This window comes from Polypterus senegalus, chromosome 1 (genome assembly GCF_016835505.1).
Source record: "Polypterus senegalus isolate Bchr_013 chromosome 1, ASM1683550v1, whole genome shotgun sequence".
In the NCBI taxonomy this organism is placed as follows: domain Eukaryota; kingdom Metazoa; phylum Chordata; class Cladistia; order Polypteriformes; family Polypteridae; genus Polypterus; species Polypterus senegalus.
The window spans coordinates 341,242,583-341,261,027 of NC_053154.1; the positions used below are offsets into that span (position 1 = coordinate 341,242,583).

At 40.5% G+C, this 18,445-nt stretch overlaps 1 long non-coding RNA gene across 1 annotated transcript; it reads left to right on the forward strand.

The window, feature by feature from the left end:
- Positions 1 to 7,150: 7,150 nt before the first annotated feature.
- Positions 7,151 to 17,107, forward strand: LOC120517308. Its single transcript, XR_005631019.1, has 3 exons — positions 7,151 to 7,182; positions 13,747 to 13,818; positions 16,986 to 17,107. It is a non-coding gene; the product is annotated as an uncharacterized LOC120517308 (long non-coding RNA).
- The last annotated feature ends 1,338 nt before the right edge of the window (positions 17,108 to 18,445 follow it).

Consider the following 18,445-nt stretch of genomic DNA (forward strand, 5'->3'; position numbering starts at 1 on the left):
ACAGCTTACTTACAAAAGTTAGGCAGGTTTCATTTCGAAATTCTACACGTAATGGTCATAACTGAATCCTACTCATGTACATATATATGGCTATAACCTGCAGCTCGGTCGCCATGAGGCGGAGTTGTGCCTGCCTGTATAAGGCCGTCCGTCAGCAGCTATCCAATAGACACGCTGCCGCGAAATATTCGCGGGTGAAGGACTGTGCTTACAATTGAGAAGGCAGCAAACGAATATGAAGCGAGTGACGCATACAAGCATATTCATAAGTGCAGCTACTGCGGAAACAAAGCACGGTGTAAACCTTAAGTTTAAATTAATTTCATAGACAGGCTGCCGCTGGCGTTTGACATGCCTACGACGAATATGATATTCGTGAGATACAAGTTTAATGAGAAGACGCAGGGTATAAACGAGACTTTTGATCATTTTGTAGCAGAGTTAAAATTGCTGTAATGGAGTTAAAATTGCTGGTGAAGGACTGTGCTTATGCAAACGAATAGGAAAGCAGTGTGTAAAGCTTAACTTTAAATTAGGTTCATAGACATGCTGCCTCTGGCATTTGTCATGCCTAAGACGATTACGATATTCGCGAGATAGATCGCACTAGATAGCACAACCACAGCTGAGAAGCTTCGATGCATGTACTCCGAGCAGCTCACGTGAACTGACTGGCGAAGTCATGGAGAACATGGAAGGACGAATTCAGATTATTCACAGAACTTACAATGCCAGAGGCAGAGGAAAACACTAAGGTCAGATTACTCCCTTATCTTATTGGAGAGAGCAGCACTGACCGGTGATGTAAGACCTGATGAGTTAACCATAAGCTTGATGATACGTAAATTTGATGAACATTACAACCCGAAAATAAACTGTAGAGAGGTACAGATTTTTTTCAAAAAATCAGGCAAGGGGAGAAAATATAGACGACTACGTCACAGATCTGAGAGTGTTAGCAGCCACATGCAATTTCGGGGAGATTAAAAGTTCCCTCATACGTGACCAAATTGTGTGCGGAACCTGTGATGCAAGTTTAGAGAGGTGCATACAAATATGCAGAGCCACAGAACTGTTGGAGGAGAACAGCAGAACAGTCGCACGGGGTTCCCTATTCTATACTTCTCCCGGTGCGTCTCTCTAAACCATCCGTGCGGGAACATTATCATAAGGCTTAACAATCCTATTGTAACACCTTCTACGTGCACCCAACCGTCCTTATTACGGAGTCTTCATTGCTTTACCACTGGCTGCTTCTTTCCATTCACATTCCTAGCTCTTTATTTAAACAGTTTTCCTTCTCACTTTTCCGCTCCTTTGCTGTCTTCTCCCTTTTCGTTCAAAATTCACGCCTCCTTGCCTTTAGCGATTTGGGTAGTGAACACTTCGATGAATGAAACCTGTTATCTTTACAACGGTTGACAAACATGGAATGTAACTTGAACACAACACGTCCTCCAAATACGAACCTGATTGAAAGAAATAATGAGAATCAAATCCTTGACGACAGCAACACTCAGTAACACTCACAAAACAATTACATTGACCATCATGTTACGTTATTTTTAAAATGTTTCCTTTTCTTTTTCATAACTTCTTTAACACACTACTTCTCCGCTGTGAAGCGCGGGTATTTTGCTAGTTTTTAAATAAAACTTAAAAAGGCATATTTAAAAGATTAAATATTAAAACTGAATAAAACACAGAAGTACCATTTAATGATATCAATTAGTGTTAAGTATTATCAAGCACTGGGTTATATTTATAAGGTTCATTTAATTTAGTTATAATCAAAACGATTGGCTGAATTTTGCTTTGAAATTAACAATAGTTTGATAGAGCTTTAAGAAATAGAATAGACATGGAATCTGTCTCTCTTGAGCAGTGTGCTGTTACTTTAAAAAATAACTTAATTATATTATACTTACAAAAAGAGTAACCAAACATGTTTTATAGTGTAAGGGACAGCAGGCATGGGCTGGCATCTCGACATGTACAGGACGTGGTTCATTAGCCTGGGTGCAAGCCCCTCTTAAACCTGAGGCAGAGGAAGGAATAGAGAGCACAATAACTGGGCTTTTACAGGCAGGAGTGTTAAAAGAGACACAAAGCGTTTGTAACACGAGACTGCTCCATGTCTTGAAAGGTGATAAATCAAAGTGGAGGTTAGTACATGACCTAAGAGTGGTGAACGAGGGAGTACGGGACTGGCCAGCAGACATCCCTAACCCCGACAACATTCTTGAGAGTTTAAACATGTGTGCGCAGAGACGAACACAGCAGGGGGCTGTCAGCAGCGCTCCGGGACTCATACAGTTTGTAGACACTTGCCTGCCCGGGGTGTGCAGAGCCTGTCAGCTTTGAGAGTCTCAGCGTGTAGAGAGATTGAGAGAGAGAACAGGGGCTGCTAAAAGCGGGGCTGCTTGGCTTTCTCTCTGGGAAACCTGCTTCATTGCTAAGACTGTTTTTACTGCAGAGTCTGTCACTGGGAAACCTAATTCAATGTTGCTTGATGAAGAAGTAAAGGAAGAAGTTGTGGCTTTTGGATGGAATCAAATATTCAGTTTAATAATATGCAGAATAAAATTTAGAAAGGACGCTCAGTCATTTTCTCACCCACTCATTCCTGAACAGGGTCTCGGGGGTCTGCTGGAGCCTCTTCCAGGCAGTATAGGGCACAAGGCAGGAACACAGCCTGTACAGGGTGCCAGTCCATCACAGGGCAAACACACAAACACACACAGGCCAATTTAGGATCGCCAATCACCTAACCTGCATGTCTTTGGACTGTGGGAGGAAACTCATGCAGACACGGCGAGAACACACAAACTGCATGCTGGGAGGACTTGGGACGTGAACCCTGATCTCCTTGCTGCACGGCATCAGTGCTACCACTGCGCCACCATACCACCCCTCAGAAGGGACAATACAAGATAAATGCTTTGTCTGTGAACTGGCAGATAAACTTATGTGCATAAAAAAAGCAGAAGGTAGAAAGTGGAATTAAATCAAAGCCCAGTAATTACGGTCAAGAGAACAACAGGATCAAAACCAAAAGTGCAAGAGAGAAAAGCATGAAGATACATTTTTAATATTTCAGAGATTTGGTATCCACAGATCAGATAAGGATTTGAACTCACAGTCGTCCTCTTACTCTGTCGTGTTGATTACGCAGGGGTCATGACCTCAAAGGCCACACCCCTAGCAACACTGGAAACTGGACCTAATGACAGAAATAAACACTGGTGGCAGTTGAGGAACCGAAATCACACCAAATCATGACAATAAACTGGCCTGCCCATTTTACACAACGCAATCACTTTGTAATGCTACTGGTAAAGATAAAATGGAGCAGTTCAGGCAAACATCAAATACATCAGTTCTGTACTTTGGATGTCTGGGAATCATTTTGCTCTTTTTGAGGAATCTTGTATACTTTTTTGATTGTTTAATCTTCTATGTCCTTATGACACTAATGTCATCGTCTTGAATTGTGTTTTATGGTGATTGCTGCTGTTCTGTAAGGTTTTTCATGGCCACAGTGTGCGTCTTTGTCATCTTGATTAAAGAAGGCAGAGCAGACATCTCTCTATCCCAGAGTTGGATCAATGCTGTTAGCTTTTATATGAGGAGATTACTCAAGGCAGTGTTAGGATTTTTGGTGTTTTATCTCATTTGTTACTTTGATTTTTGGTTTGCTCTCCTGTTTAGTTAATCACTTCTGGATTTTGCTCCTAGCTGAGAGCATTTGCTTGTATTTTCTCCAGGTTCTTGTTGTGCCCCATTTGGTGTCCTCCATCTCCTGATAAACACTAAAGATGCTCCTTAAAGATTTTTCAATGAAGTCCAACAACTTCCAACAAGGTCTTCATATAAAGGATGAGAACGTGTGCTGAAGTGGAAAGACACTCATGCAAGTGACATCTGAAATGTCTGACAATATAAACTGAGACATATTTCAGAACTCTAAACCTTCAGACAAAACTACAGTGCAACTCCTAGAAGAAAACTCCATGAGCATGGGAAAGACATTACATAAATAAGATGTATATTATTATTATTAGAAGTAGTAGTATTATTGTGCCTGACAAAGGCTGCCAGTTAATTTCAATGAGGCAATGGAGGACATCAGAGAATTAGATCGTAACAACAGGGCACACTGAGCTTTAGCTGAATGGAAACTTCATAATTAATAAAAAATCTAAAATAATAAGAGCACTAAAACTGAATTAGAGTAAAAGATAAAGACTATCTGCATATTCTCATAAATTATAAATGATGGTCTCCAACTTTAGTGACAGTCCATCTCACAACCCTAACCAGGACTGCCAACAAATGCCCGCCATCTCGTTGGTTTGTTTCTGAAACTTTGAAGCTTCATTGTGTGGATTCTGATTTTCAAAGAAGTCTTAAGTACAGTTTTACTGCTTCGAAATTCACAGCATAAACATGCCCTGTCAAATCAAACCCACCACTTTTTTTTAGATGTTTTTCACGGGCAGAAAATGAGATTCTCTTTTCTACAACATTATTGTTTTTTTTTTAAGTATTTCATTAATACGTTTTATTCCTACAGTTTTGAAAAGACACCACATGACAAGCCCCTGGCTTTGGATTTAAACAAATTATTCTGTACTGAAACTTGCATATATTTTTCTTATTCCCTGAGTTTCTGTTTTGCACCATTTGAGGAGGTCAGCAATGTATTTTATTCTCTAATAAATCAAGTGCATGCCCTGACTCCATTTTGATTTCTTCTGCTGGTCTCCTCTCCTTCCTTGGGCTGACGTGATCCTCATACCACAAGTCTGCTTCTAATCTGAACAAAGGGTGATAAGTGTGTGCCCTGCTTTGTTAAAAAAATCTAAAAAAGATCATAAAAGCACATAATTCTCATGAGATCTGATAAAAGTTGAGGGTCTTATTGTCAGATCACAGAGCAGAGAAGGCCATTTTATTTTAATGTGTTTCTGACACTTTTTTTTATTAATTGCAATCCATACAAATCAATCAGGTTTTTACAAAAAGAAAAATTGAGTAAAGGACAAATCGATCCCCACCCCTGAGAGAGAGAGCAAGGCAAACGTTGTAAAATTGAAGGCTTGTAAACATACCTAAATTAATAAATTTGATAAGCCGATAGAGGTGAATGCAGAAGACAAAGAAATACAGAAATGATTACTTCCTCTGTGCTTTATGAGCTTATTTTAAAATATTACTGATTAGATCCTGCCATGTTTTGAAAAACGTCTGTACAGATCCTCTAACTGAGTATTTGATTTTTTCCAGTTTCAAATAATATAACACATCAGTTTCCCACTGACTTACAAGAGGAGATTTTGGATTCTTCCAGTTTAGCAGAATAAGTCTGCGTGCCAACAGTGTAGTGAATGCAATCACAGTTTGTTTGTCTTTCTCCACTTTAAGCCCCTCTGGAAGACCCCCAAACACAGCTGTTAATGGGTTAGGAGGGATTGTGAGTCCAAGGCTGTCTGAAAAGTAATTAAAAATTTTGGTCCAGAATGATGTTAATTTGCTGCAGGCCCAAAACATGTGACCCAGTGAGGCTGGGACTTGGTTGCAACGTTCGCAGGTTGGATCATGTCCTGGAAACATTTTGGAGAGTTTTAGTCGAGACAGATGTGCTTGATATATAATTTTAAGTTGTATAATTGTATGCTTTGCGCATATGGAGCTCGAGTGAATTCTCTGCATTGCTACTTTCCACTCCTTTTCTGATATATTAATTGAGAGATCATTTTCCCAGTGTCCTCTTGGATCTTTGAAAGGAAGGGATTGTAAAAGGATTTTATATATTGTAGAGATGGTGTCTGAGTCCTTAAGATTGAGCAATATTTTTTCCAGCATGGATGAGGGTGCAAGATGAGGAAAATCTGGAAGGTTCTGTTTAACAAAGTTCCTGATTTGAAGATAGTGAAAGAAATGTGTAGCTGGAATGTTAAATTTGGAATGTAATTGTCCATAGGATGCAAAGACGTTGTCTATATAAAGATCTCTAAGCAAGTTAATTCCAAACTTTTTCCAGATATTAAAAACTGCATATGTTCGTGAAGGTTGAAAGAGGTGGTTCTCTTGCAGAGGTGCCACAGATAGAAGCTTCTCCGTCTTAAAATGCTTTCTACATTGGTTCCAGATTCTGAGTGAGTGGAGCACAATTGTTATTAGTGTATTGCTGATAACGTGTGTTTATTGAGCGCAGAGCAAGGAATACAAAGAAGTACTGCAGGATTTTACTTCTATTGCGGTCCAAGCCTGTGTATGTTCTTCTATTTGTGTCCAGGTTCTTATCGCCTGTATATTTGCTGCCCAGTAATAAACTGGAAGTTAGGTAGAGCCATGCCGCCTTCTGCCTTTTGTCTTTGTAGGGTCGCTCTTTTGATGCGTGGATGTTTTGAATTCCAAATAAATGAGGTTATTGTTGAATCTAATTGCTTAAAGAATGATTTATTAATGTATATTGGGATGTTTTGAAATAAAAAAGGAGCTTAGGAAGAATATTCATCTTAACAGTGTTAATTCTTCCAGCTAGTGTGAGATGAAGGGTTGACCATCTATGCAAGTCTTGTTTAATTTTTTCCATGCAGACGGCGAAATTTTGTTGATAAAGAGCTTTATGTTTACTTGTGATGTTTACCCCGAGGTATTTAAACTGTTCTGCAATGATAAAAGGTAGGGTGTCTAATCTAATATTATATGCTTGAGAATTCACTGGAAAGAGTACACTTTTATTCAGATTAATTCTGAGACCAGAGAGCTTTTGAAATTCTGTGAGTGCTGCTAAGACTGCAGGCACAGAATTTTCTGGGTCCGATATATACAGTACCATGTCATCTGCATATAATGAGATTTTCTGTTCCAGTCCTTCTCTGATAATCCCCTTTATCTGATCACTTTAAGACTCAGGTGTATCAAAGTTGGCAGGCTGCCATACAAAAGTGAAAGAGAAATAAATCAGAGGAGGAACACAAAGTCGCAGTCTGTGATTTGAAGACTTTATTTTATTACACGCCATTTTCTCCTTCTACAGACTGATAAGACATTAAGAACACAAAACACTGACACTGATTGTGTTTAAAGTTCACAGACCCTGATGAAGGAGAAATCCTTGTGATGTGTTACCTCTAAACGAGGAAAGAGAAGGGAAAAATAAAGTGAAAGCAGGTAAGTGGAGACGTTAGGGATGTTTGTTACCTTGGTTTGGATTCTTTGGAAATGAATCATTAGGTTGTAAGGGAAAAAATTCTAATTTTAAGGCTCACTCAGTAACGTTTAACTGGTTTATGCTACACAAGTTTACCTTTAGCTCGTGCAGATTAAGTGTGTGTTTAGTGAAGGAGCCATGAGCAGAGCAGGAGGTCTTCACATGAGATCAAGGTGCTGTCATGAATTAGCTTGGCCACCACTAGTTTTTAATAGTAAAAGTAACTCAAGTCAAAATCACCACGACAATCATTAATGAACATTATGAACATTGATCAGGATTTTACAGATGTAGGTTAGCCACCACAGACTCCTGCTACTCCTTCAATTCAAAAGCAAAAGAACTGAATGTCTCCAGCAAATTGTCACTACTAGAAATGTAGGTGCGATGATTCAGAACTTATTATGAGATCTGACTGTGCTGTATGGCGATAGTCATACTGATGAATGGGGTAACAGGAATGCAGACGGTTTATGGTATTATCATCAAGTGTTAGGGTGAAAGTAGAAATAAGTAGAGAACAGTTGGGCTGTCAGGTTCTTCTTCTTAGATAGATAGATAGATAGATAGATAGATAGATAGATAGATAGATAGATAGAGATAGATAGATAGATAGATAGATAGATAGATAGATAGATAGATAGATAGATAGATAGATAGACAGACAGACAGACAGACACTTTATTAATCCCACGGGGAAATTCCCATACTCCAGCAGCAGCATACTGATAATGAACAATATTAAATTAAAGAGTGATAACAATAAAGGTATAACAGACAATAACTTTGTATAATATTAACGTTTACTCCCCCGGGTGGAATTGAAGAGTCGCATAGTGTGGGGTCTCCTCAGTCTGTCAGTAGAGCAGGACAGTGACAGCAGTCTGTCTCTGAAGCTGCTTCTCTGTCTGGAGATAATCCTGTTCAGTGGATGCAGTGGATTCTTCATGATTGACAGGAGTCTGCTCAGCGCCTGTCACTCTGCCGCGGATGTCAAACTGTTCAACTTTATTCCTACAATAGAGCCAGCCTTCCTCACCAGTTTGTCCAGGCGTGAGGCATCCCTCTTCTTTATGCTGCCTCCCCAGCACACCACCGCATAGTAGAGGGCGCTCGCCACAACCGTCTGATAAAACATCTGCAGCATCTTATTGCAGATGTTAAAGGACGCCAGTCTTCTAATGAAGTATAGTCGGTTCTGTCCTCTCTTACACAGAGCATCAGTATTGGCAGTCCAGTCCAATTTATCATCCAGCTGCACTCCCAGGTATTTATAGGTCTGCACCCTCTGCACAGTCACCTCTGATGATCACGGGGTCCACGAGGGGCCTGGGTCTCCTAAAATCCACCACCAGTTCCTTGGTCATGCTGGTGTTCAGGTGTAGGTGGTTTGAGTCACACCATTTAACAAAGTCTTTGATTAGCTTCCTGTACTCCTCCTCCTGCCCACTCCTGATGCAGCCCATGATAGCAGTGTCATCAGCGAACTTTTGCACGTGGCAGGACTCCCGAGTTGTATTGGAAGTCTGATGTATGTTTGCTGAAAAGGACCGGAGAAAGTACAGTCCCCTGCGGCGGTCCTGTGTTGCTGACCACAATGTCAGACCTGTGGTTCCTGAGACGCACATACTGAGGTCTGTCAGTAAGATAGTCCACGATCCATGCCACCAGGTGTGAGTCTACTCCCATCTCTGTCAGCTTGTCTCTAAGGAGCAGAGGTTGGATGGTGTTCAAGGTGCTAGAGAAGTCCAGAAACATAATTCTTAAAGCACCACTGCCTCTGTCCAAGTGGGAGAGGGATCGGTGTAGCATGTAGATGATGGCATCCTCTGCTCTCACCTTCTCCTGGTATGCGAACTGCAGAGGGTCGAGGGCGTGGTGGACCTGTGGCCTCAGGTGGTGAAGCAGCAACTTCTTGATTCAATTAGTGGATCTTCTGGTACAGCTGAGGGTCTTGTGTTTAATGGAATGGTGGGCGGTGAAGACACATCAGGAGTACACGTACGAGAAACTTAGAAATTAATGAATTGGGCAATGAATTCCTGTTTGTAATTTTAGTATCTAATGTCATCGCTAACATAGCCCAGCCACAGGGATGCACAAGCCAGTGTATTTCTCTGTGCTGGTCCCAAGCCTGGATAAATGGGGAAGGTTACGTCAGGAAGGGCATCCAGTGTAAAATTTTGCCAAATCAATATGCAGACAACAATACATAGGCCTACTGTATTTCCATACCAGATCGGTCGAACCCTGGGTTAACAACGATCGCCACCAGTACCGTTAACCAACAGGGTGCTGGCAGAAATTGGGCTATTGTTGGCAGAAGAAGGAGAAGAAAAAGGGGAGACATGTCCGGAGGCAGGAGGAGAGGAGGAAAGTAAAGAGAGTGGAACTGAGGGTAGGAACTTTGAATGTTGGCAGTATGACTGGCAAGTGGAGAGAGTTAGCAGATATGATGGAGAGAAGGAAGGTTGATATATTGTGTTTGTAAGAAACTAAATAGAAGGGGAGTAAGGCCAGGTGAATCAGAGGTGGATTCAAATTGTTCTATCATTGTGTGGATAGGAAGAGAAATGGAGTAGGGGTTATTCTGAAGGAACGGCATGTCAAGAGTGTTTTGGAGGTGAAAAGAGTGTCAGACAGAGTAATGATTATGAAGCTGGAAATTGGAGGTGTGATGATGAATGTTGTTAGTGCATATGCACTGCAAGTTGGGTGTGCAATGGATGAGAAAGAAGATTTCTGGAGTGAGTTGGATGAAGTGATGAACTGTGTACCCAAGGGACAGAAAGTCGTGATTGTAGCGGATTTCAATGGGCATGTTGGTGAAGGGAACAGAGGAGACGAGGAGGTGATGGGTAGGTATGGTGTCAAGGAGAGGAATGAAAAAGGGCAGAGGATAGTGGATTTTGCCAAAAGGATGGACATGGCTGTGGTGAATACGTATTTTAAGAAGAGGGAGGAACACAGGGTGACGTACAAGAGTGGAGGAAGATGCACACAGGTAGATTACATCCTATGCTGAAGAGTTGATCTGAAGAAGATTGAAGACTGTAAAGTGGTGGCAGGGGGAAAGTGTAGTTAAGCAGCATAGGATGGTGGTCTGTAGGATGACGTTGGAGATCAAGAAGAGGAAGAGAATGAGGGCAGAGCCAAGGATCAAATGGTGGAAGGTGAAAAAGGAAGACTGCATCTTAGGGAGGAGGTGAGACAGGCACTGGGTGGCAGTGAAGAGTTACCAGACAGCTAGGAAACTACAGCAGACGTAGTAAGGGTGACAGAAAGAAGGGTGCTTGGTGTGGCATCTGGAAAGAGGAAGGAGGAAAAGGAAACCTGGTGGTGGAATGAGGAAATACAAGGGAGTATACAGAGGAAGAGGATGGCAAAGACGAAGTGGGATAGTCAGAAAGATGCAGAAAGTAGACAAGAGTACAAGGAGATAAGGTGCAAGGTGAAGAGAGAGGTGGCGAAGGCTAAAGAAAAGGCGTATGATGAGTTGTATGAGAGGTTGGACACTAAGGAGGGAGAAAAGGACTGGTGGGATACAGATGTGCAGAAGGTTAGGGTGATAAAGGATAAAGATGGAAACGTACTCACAAGCGAGGAGAGTGTGTTGAACAGATGGAAAGAGTACTTTGAGAGGCTGATGAATGAAGAGAATGAGAGAGAGAAGAGACTGGATGATGTGGAGATAGTGAATCAGGAAGTGCAATGGATTAGCAAGCAGGAAGTAAGGACAGCTATGAAGAGGATAAAAATTGGAAAGGCTGTTGGTCCAGATGACATACCTATGGAAGCATGGAGATGTTTAGGAGAGATGGCAGTGGAATTTTTAACCAAATTGTTTAATGGAATTTTGGAAAGTGAGAGGATGATGAGGAGTGGAGAAGATGTGTACTGGTGCTGATATTTAAGAATAAGGGGGATGTGCAGGACTGTAGTAACTACAGGGGGATAAAATTGATGAGCCACATCATGAAGTTATGGGAAAGAGTAGTGGAAGCTCAATTAAGAAGTGTGGCAATGATTAGTGAGCAGCAGGATGGTTTCATGCCAAGAAAGAGCACCACAGATGTGATGTTTGCTCTGAGGATGTTGATGGAGAAGTTTAGAGAAGGCCAAAAGGAGTTGCATTGCGTCTTTGTGGACCTGGAGAAAGCAAATGACAGGGTGACTGAGATGAGCTGTGGTATTGTATGAGGAAGTCGGGAGTGACAGAGAAATACATAAGAGTGGTACAGGATATGTACGAGGGAAGTGTGACCGTGGTGAGGTCTGCAGTAGGAGTAACGGAGGTGGGATTACATCAGGGATTGGCTCTTTCTTATTTGCAATGGTGATGGACAGGTTGATGGACGAGATTAGACAGGAGTCCCCGTGGACTATGATGTTTGCTGATGACATTGTGATCTGTAGCGATAGTAGGGAGCAGGCTGAGGAGACCGTGGAGAGGTGGAGATCTGCTCTAGAGAGGAGAGGAATGAAGGTCAGTAGGAACAAGACGGAATACATGTCTGTAAATGAGAGGAGCTCAGTGGAATGGTGAGGATGCAGGGAGTAGAGTTGGTGAAGGTGGAGGATTTTAAATACTTGGGATCAAAACTACAGAGAAACAGGGAGTGAGGAAGAGAAGTGAAAAAGAGAGTACAGGCAGGGTGGAATGGGTGGAGAAGAGTGTCAGGAGTGATTTGTGACAGACGGGTATCAGCCAGAGTGAAAGGGAAGGTCGACAGGACGGTAGTCCATCCATCCATCCATTTTCTAACCCGCTGAATCCGAACACAGGGTCACGGGGGTCTGCTGGAGCCAATCCCAGCCAACACAGGGCACAAGGCAGGAACCAATCCTGGGCAGGGTGCAGGACGGTAGTGAGACTAGCTATATGATATGGACTGGAGACGGTGGCACTGACCAGAAAGCAGGAGACAGAGCTGGAGGTGGCAGAGTTAAAGATGTTAAGATTTGCATTGGGTGTGACGAGGGTGGACAGGATTAGAAATGAGGACATTAGAGGGTCAGCTCAGGTTGGACTGTTGGGAGACAAAGTCAGAGAAGCGAGATTGTGTTGGTTTGGACATGTGCAGAGGAGAGATGCTGGGTATATAGGGAGAAGGATGTTAAAGAAAGAGCTGAGAGGCAAGAGGAGAAGAGGAAGGCCTGAGAGAAGGTTTATGGATGTGGTGAGAGAGGACATGCAGGTGATGGGTGTAACAGAGCAAGATGATGAGGACAGGAAGATATGGAAAAAGATGATCCACTGTGGCAACCCCTAACAGAAGCAGCCGAAAGAAGAAGAAGAATGTCATCGCTAACATAATAAACATGCATATCATATACACTAACAGCTTGTGTAAAATTAACAACAATATTACATTCAATCAACAAAGATATGAGTATGTTTACTGTTAGTCTCATTTCTGTGATCAACAACTCCACTGGATTGGTTAAAAAATGAATGTTAAATGAGAAAGAGAAATCACTAAGAGAGAGGACCAGTTGTGCCAGTCTGACGAGGCTGTATGATCTGACGCTGTAGATGTCGAGTGTTGAAGGCCTGTCTGAGTTCAAAGAGGCATTTATCACAAGAATAGACACGAAGAGAGGAGTTGTGTCCTCACTAAAGAAGAGCGATTGTGACTCTGGAAACTCTAAATCAAGGAGACAGCAAGTAGATTCTAGTCCTATTAATTTGCATTTTCAAAGGTTTAGTTAATGCCCACATTGTTTTTCTCAATGGTTTGACTTTGTATAGATATTTTGTGTCAAAAATACCTTTTTATACTATAGAGTCCAAGTAGGCACAATTTGTTTTATAGGTTTCTGACCTTCTCCAGTTTCACCCCCCGTTTTTTGTTTTGTTTTTTTTTTTTCCTTTTTGGTTCTGCTTGCCTCAGTTCTTTATTTTGGACATTTCCTCCTACATTCATAACTGTTTTGGTTTCTTCTTTCATCTTCTAATCATCTCTGCAAAATATATCTCATCTCTCACACAGTTCATAAAGATAACAAAAGAGAAAGAGAACACAATTCATGTTGGTGACCACTGGCTGGGCCTGTCTAATGGGCTGGTATGCAGCTGTGTTGATGACTTTTTGGGGGGCTACAATAAGTTAAAGGTGGATGTTCCAGACTGTCTGGTACAGCTGTACCACCAATGTCTGCAAGTTTCATGACAGAGTGTCACTCCTCTGCCATAGTGGTAGAAAGACTCAAAGCCAAACTAGATAAGTGAAGGACTCACTGCGATGAGAGATCATAAAGATCAATGAGATAATAAATAGAAATAATTAAATAAAAGAGCTGAGCGTTGCGTTGAGAAGCTCCATGTCCACCAAAGTGCACAGGCAGTAAAACAAACAAAGAATGTCAGTTAAAGCCGTGGGGTTATTAACACGTAAACACAAATGATATAAATGGTGGTCTCTGCTCCTGTCATTTGAAGTTTTATCTGTGAGTTGTTTTACACACCAGTCTGTCAGAGGAGCTGACTTCACAGGTACAATGAGCTCTTCTTTGTGTTTCAGCCATGAACCTTCAGATGCGATGGACTCTTCTTATCTTATTGTTTCTACACAACACAGATGTCTCCTGGGCAGGTATGGATGGATGGCTGGTTATAGTTTGTTATTTTTAAGTGTGGTAAATACGTTGTACTATTTATTTCCCCATTTCTCCACATAGCAAAAAGAATATTTATTTTTAAGATGGCTTGTCAAAAAAAAATTAATTGTAATAGAAAGTATTTAAATATTTTTCATTTTATGACTTGTGATAATTTAAATGTAGAAAATTAATTTTAGGGCAGTTTATTCTCAAAAATGTCAGAAGGAAGAAATAAAGTCCACACCACCTGTGAATGTAATGCTAGATGATAACAACAACAACAACATTTATTTATATATCACATTTTCATACAAACAGTAGCTCAAAGTGCTTTACATAATGAAGAATAGAAAAATAAAAGACATAGTAAGAAAATAAAATAAATCAACATTAATTAACATAGAATAAGAGTAAGGTTCAATGGCCAGGGGACAGAAAAAAAAAAACTCCAGACGGCTGGAGAAAAAATAAAATCTGTAGGGATTCCAGACCATGAGACCACCCCAGTCCCCTCTGGGCATTCTACCTAACATAAATGAAACAGTCCTCTTTGGATTTAGGGTTCTCACGGAAGGGCTTGATGATGATGGTCACATAGACTTCTGCCTTTTAATCCATCCATCATTGTTGGAGCATCATGATGCTTTGAGTAGGTGGAGGTGGCACAGGAAAAAGAAACAGAAAAGAGAGTAGGTGTCAGTACGGATTTTAGAGCCACCATGAATAGTTATTATGAGGAAATTGAACATACAGAGTATCAGGATTAAGTTAAAGTGAAGTTATAAAAGGCCATGTTAAAGTAATGTGTTTTCAGCAGTGTTTTAAAGTGCTCTACTGTATCAGCCTGGTGAATTCCTATTGGCAGGCTATTCCAGATTTTAGGTGCATAGCAGCAGAAGGCCGCCTCACCACTTCTTTTAAGTTTTGTTCTTGGAATTCTAAGGAGACACTCATTTGAGGATCTGAGGTTACGATTTGGAATATAAGGTGTCAGACATTCCGATATATAAGATGGGGAGATTATTTAAGGCTTTATAAACCATAAGCAGAATTTTAAAGTCAATCCTGAATGACACAGGTAACCAGTGTAGTGACATCAAAACTGGAGAAATGTGTTCGATTTTCTTTTCCTAGTTAGGATTCTAGCAGCTGCATTCTGCACTAGTTGCAAACGATTTATGTCTTTTGGGTAGTCCTGAGAGGAGTGCGTTACAGTAATCTAGTCGACTGAAAACAAACGCGTGAACTAATTTCTCAGCATCTTTCAGTGATATAAGAGGTCTAACTTTACTTATGTTTCTTAAGTGAAAAAATGCTGTCCTAGTGATCTGATTAATATGTGATTTAAAATTCAGATTACAGTCAACAATCACCCTAAGCTTTTTACCTCCGTCTTGACTTTTAATCCTAATGTATCCAGTTTATTTCTAATAGCCTCATTGTATCCATTATTGCTGATCACTAAGATTTCAGTTTTCTCTTTATTTAACTTGAGAAAGTTACTATTCATCCATTCTGAGATACAAGTCAGACATTGTGTTAGTGAATCAATAGAATCAGGGTCATCAGGTGCTATTGATAAGTACAGCTGTGTGTCATCAGCATAGCTGTGGTAGCTCACGTTGTGCCCTGAGATAATCTGACCTAACGGAAGCATGTAGATTGAGAATAACAGCGGACCCAGGATAGAGCCTTGTGGAACACCATATTGGATATCATGTGTCTTGAGTTGTAATTCCCACAACTAACAAAAATTTTCTCCCTGTCAGGTAGGATTCAAACCAATTTAAGACACTGCCAGAGAGGCCCACCCATTGACTAAGGCGATTTCTAAGAATGTTGTGATCAATGGTGTCAAATGCAGCACTCAGATCTAAGAGGATGAGAACAGATAAATGGCCTCTGTCTGCATTACCCCAAGTCATTTACTACTTTAACGAGTGCAGTTTCTGTGCTGTGATTTGTTCTAAAACCCGACTGAAATTTATCAAGAATAGCATGTTTATTTAGGTGGTCATTTAACTGCATAATGACTGCCTTCTCCAGAACTTTACTTAAGAAAGGCAGGTTAGAGATGGGTCTAAAATTTTCAAGAGCGAGGGTCAAGATGATTAAGTAGGGGTTTAACTACAGCAGTCTTAAGACAGTCTGGGAAGACCCCGTATCTAATGACAATTTACTATGTCCAGAACATTATCAATTAGCACGCCTGATACTTCTTTGAAAAACCTTGTTGGTATCGGGTCAAGGACGAGGTGGAGGTTTTAATTGAGAGATTATTTTTGTAAATCAGGTAAATCTATCCTAGTGAAAGAGTTTAATTTGTTTATAACAGGATGCTGGGGTTTAGGAGGATCCTTAGTGTTGGGGAGATATACTATGTTATTTCTAATATCATTAATTTTTTGATTGAAAAATACAGCAATAGCCTCACAGGTTTCACTGGAAGCACTTAGGATGCATTCCTTTGAGTTACCTGGTTTAGCAGACAATCAATTGTTGAAAATAAGACTCTGGGATTACTAGCATTGTTATTTATAATCTTAGAGAAATAGCAGCGTCTCTCAAGACGGACAGTGTTATTGTATTCTGTTATTTTGACTTTTAATATTTCATAGTGGACAGTAAGTTTAGTCTTCCTCCATTTACGCTCAGCTCTACGGCATGTTCTCTTTAAATCAGACACTCTTTGGGTCTTCCATGGTATAACAATGCTAGAAGATTTTTTCACTGTCTTTTCAGGTGTGACTCTGTCAACAGCAGCTCTCACTTTATTATTAAATCTTTCCACCTTACTATTTACATTATCCTCGCTATTATAGCTGGCACTATAAACGGACTGATTGCTTAAAATGTTTGTAAGTTTTAAAGCTGCTGCCGAGTCAAAGAAGCGTTTTTTAACAATATGCTTCTCATGAGTGTTTTTTATCATTATTTCTATATTAAAACGTAGAAGAAAATGGTCTGATAGACGAATATCAGTGATCTGTTTTATATCAGCTTTCAGTCCTTTAGTAATCACTAAGTCTAACGTATGACCTGCTTTATGTGTATAATTCAACATTTATCTGTAGGCTAACATTGTATTTACTTTTCTTATTTTTTCTAATTTACAAATCACATCCTGGTCGTCACTCCACTCTTGTGGTTTCCTTTCCAGACAGCTTCATCGTTGTTGGTCCTTCTAAGCCCGTCGTCACTTATGTCGGTGAAGATGTGGTCCTGCCAGCCTCCCTCTCACCAGCGCTTAATGCTCAGGCCTTTGAAGTGAGGTGGTTTACAACTGACTTCAGGTCACCAGAGCTATTATATGCTGATTACACAATAATGCAAAAAAGTGACACAAGAAGAACTCTGAGCATAGACAACCTCAAGAACGGCAACGTGTCTCTAATAATCAGAAATGTCTGTGTTTCTGATGATCATCTCTACAGGTGTTATGTGTACTCTGGACAAAGAGATGACGAGACTCAGGTCTCTCTCACTGTTGAAGGTCAGTATTGCATTTGGAATGTATGTTTCTGCTTGTATTATGGGATGGCACAGTGGGTCAATGGCTTGCACTACTGCCTAATGAAGTCCATGTTCACTTCCCATGAGCACTTGCTGTCTGTGCAGTTTTCACTCCAAACCACATCCCATCAAGTTTGGCTTTTTTTCTGAATTTTTGATTTTCTTCTCGAGTAGAAAGACGTACAAATTGGGTTATGAAGTGGTGAAGCTAAAGTTGTCCAATATAAGTGATTGTGTCCCATGATGAAATGTAATAATAATAATAATAATAATAATAATAATAATACAGTTATTTATATAGCACATTTTCTATGCTCAAAGCGCTTCACAGAAATACAGAAAGAACAACAGGGCTTATAGGACATTGAAAACAAAAAATATTTCCATAAACACTAAATAAAGATAAACACAGGCTATATAAAGAACTGAAATAGAATAAGAATCAATAGACCAGAATAAAAATACAAAAACACTACAAGACAATAAAGAAGTAACTTAATGTGTGATACAAACACAAATCTTCCTGAACACTCGGACAGACAGAGTAAACTGAAAGAAGGCTCAGAATTTCAGGTCAGTTCATTGAGTTTTATGAGTTTAAAGTTGTTTTTTAAAATGATGAATTGAATCAGCTGATCTCATTCATTTTTTAAGGTTGTTCCAAAGTCTGGGTGCTAGAGAGCTGAAGGTCCTGTCATCCACAGAGCGCTGGTGACTGTCCAGAATTGGTGGACCTCAGTGGGTGCACAGGAGCCCGTTGATGTAGTCCTGTGCTTTCTAGGTTATTAACAGGATTTGATATTCAGTTCTGTAAGACATGAGGAGTCAGTAAAGATGGAGCTGGATGGCTGTGATGTGTTCGCTGTTGCAGGTCTGTGTCAGGACTCAGAGCCAGAGGTGTGATAACAGGTTAAAGGAGCACCTGCCACTAGGGTAGCAGTCAATGAAAGATGTGAGAAAAGAGAAAGAGTGGAATGAGCAAATATGGAGGTGGAGGTCAGAAAGTTTCTTAATGTGTGAAGAAATGAAAAATGACACCAAGATTCCTAGCAGAAGAAGAGAAAGAAGGTATGTTGACATCATCTCCAAAGTGATTGAAAATGAGCT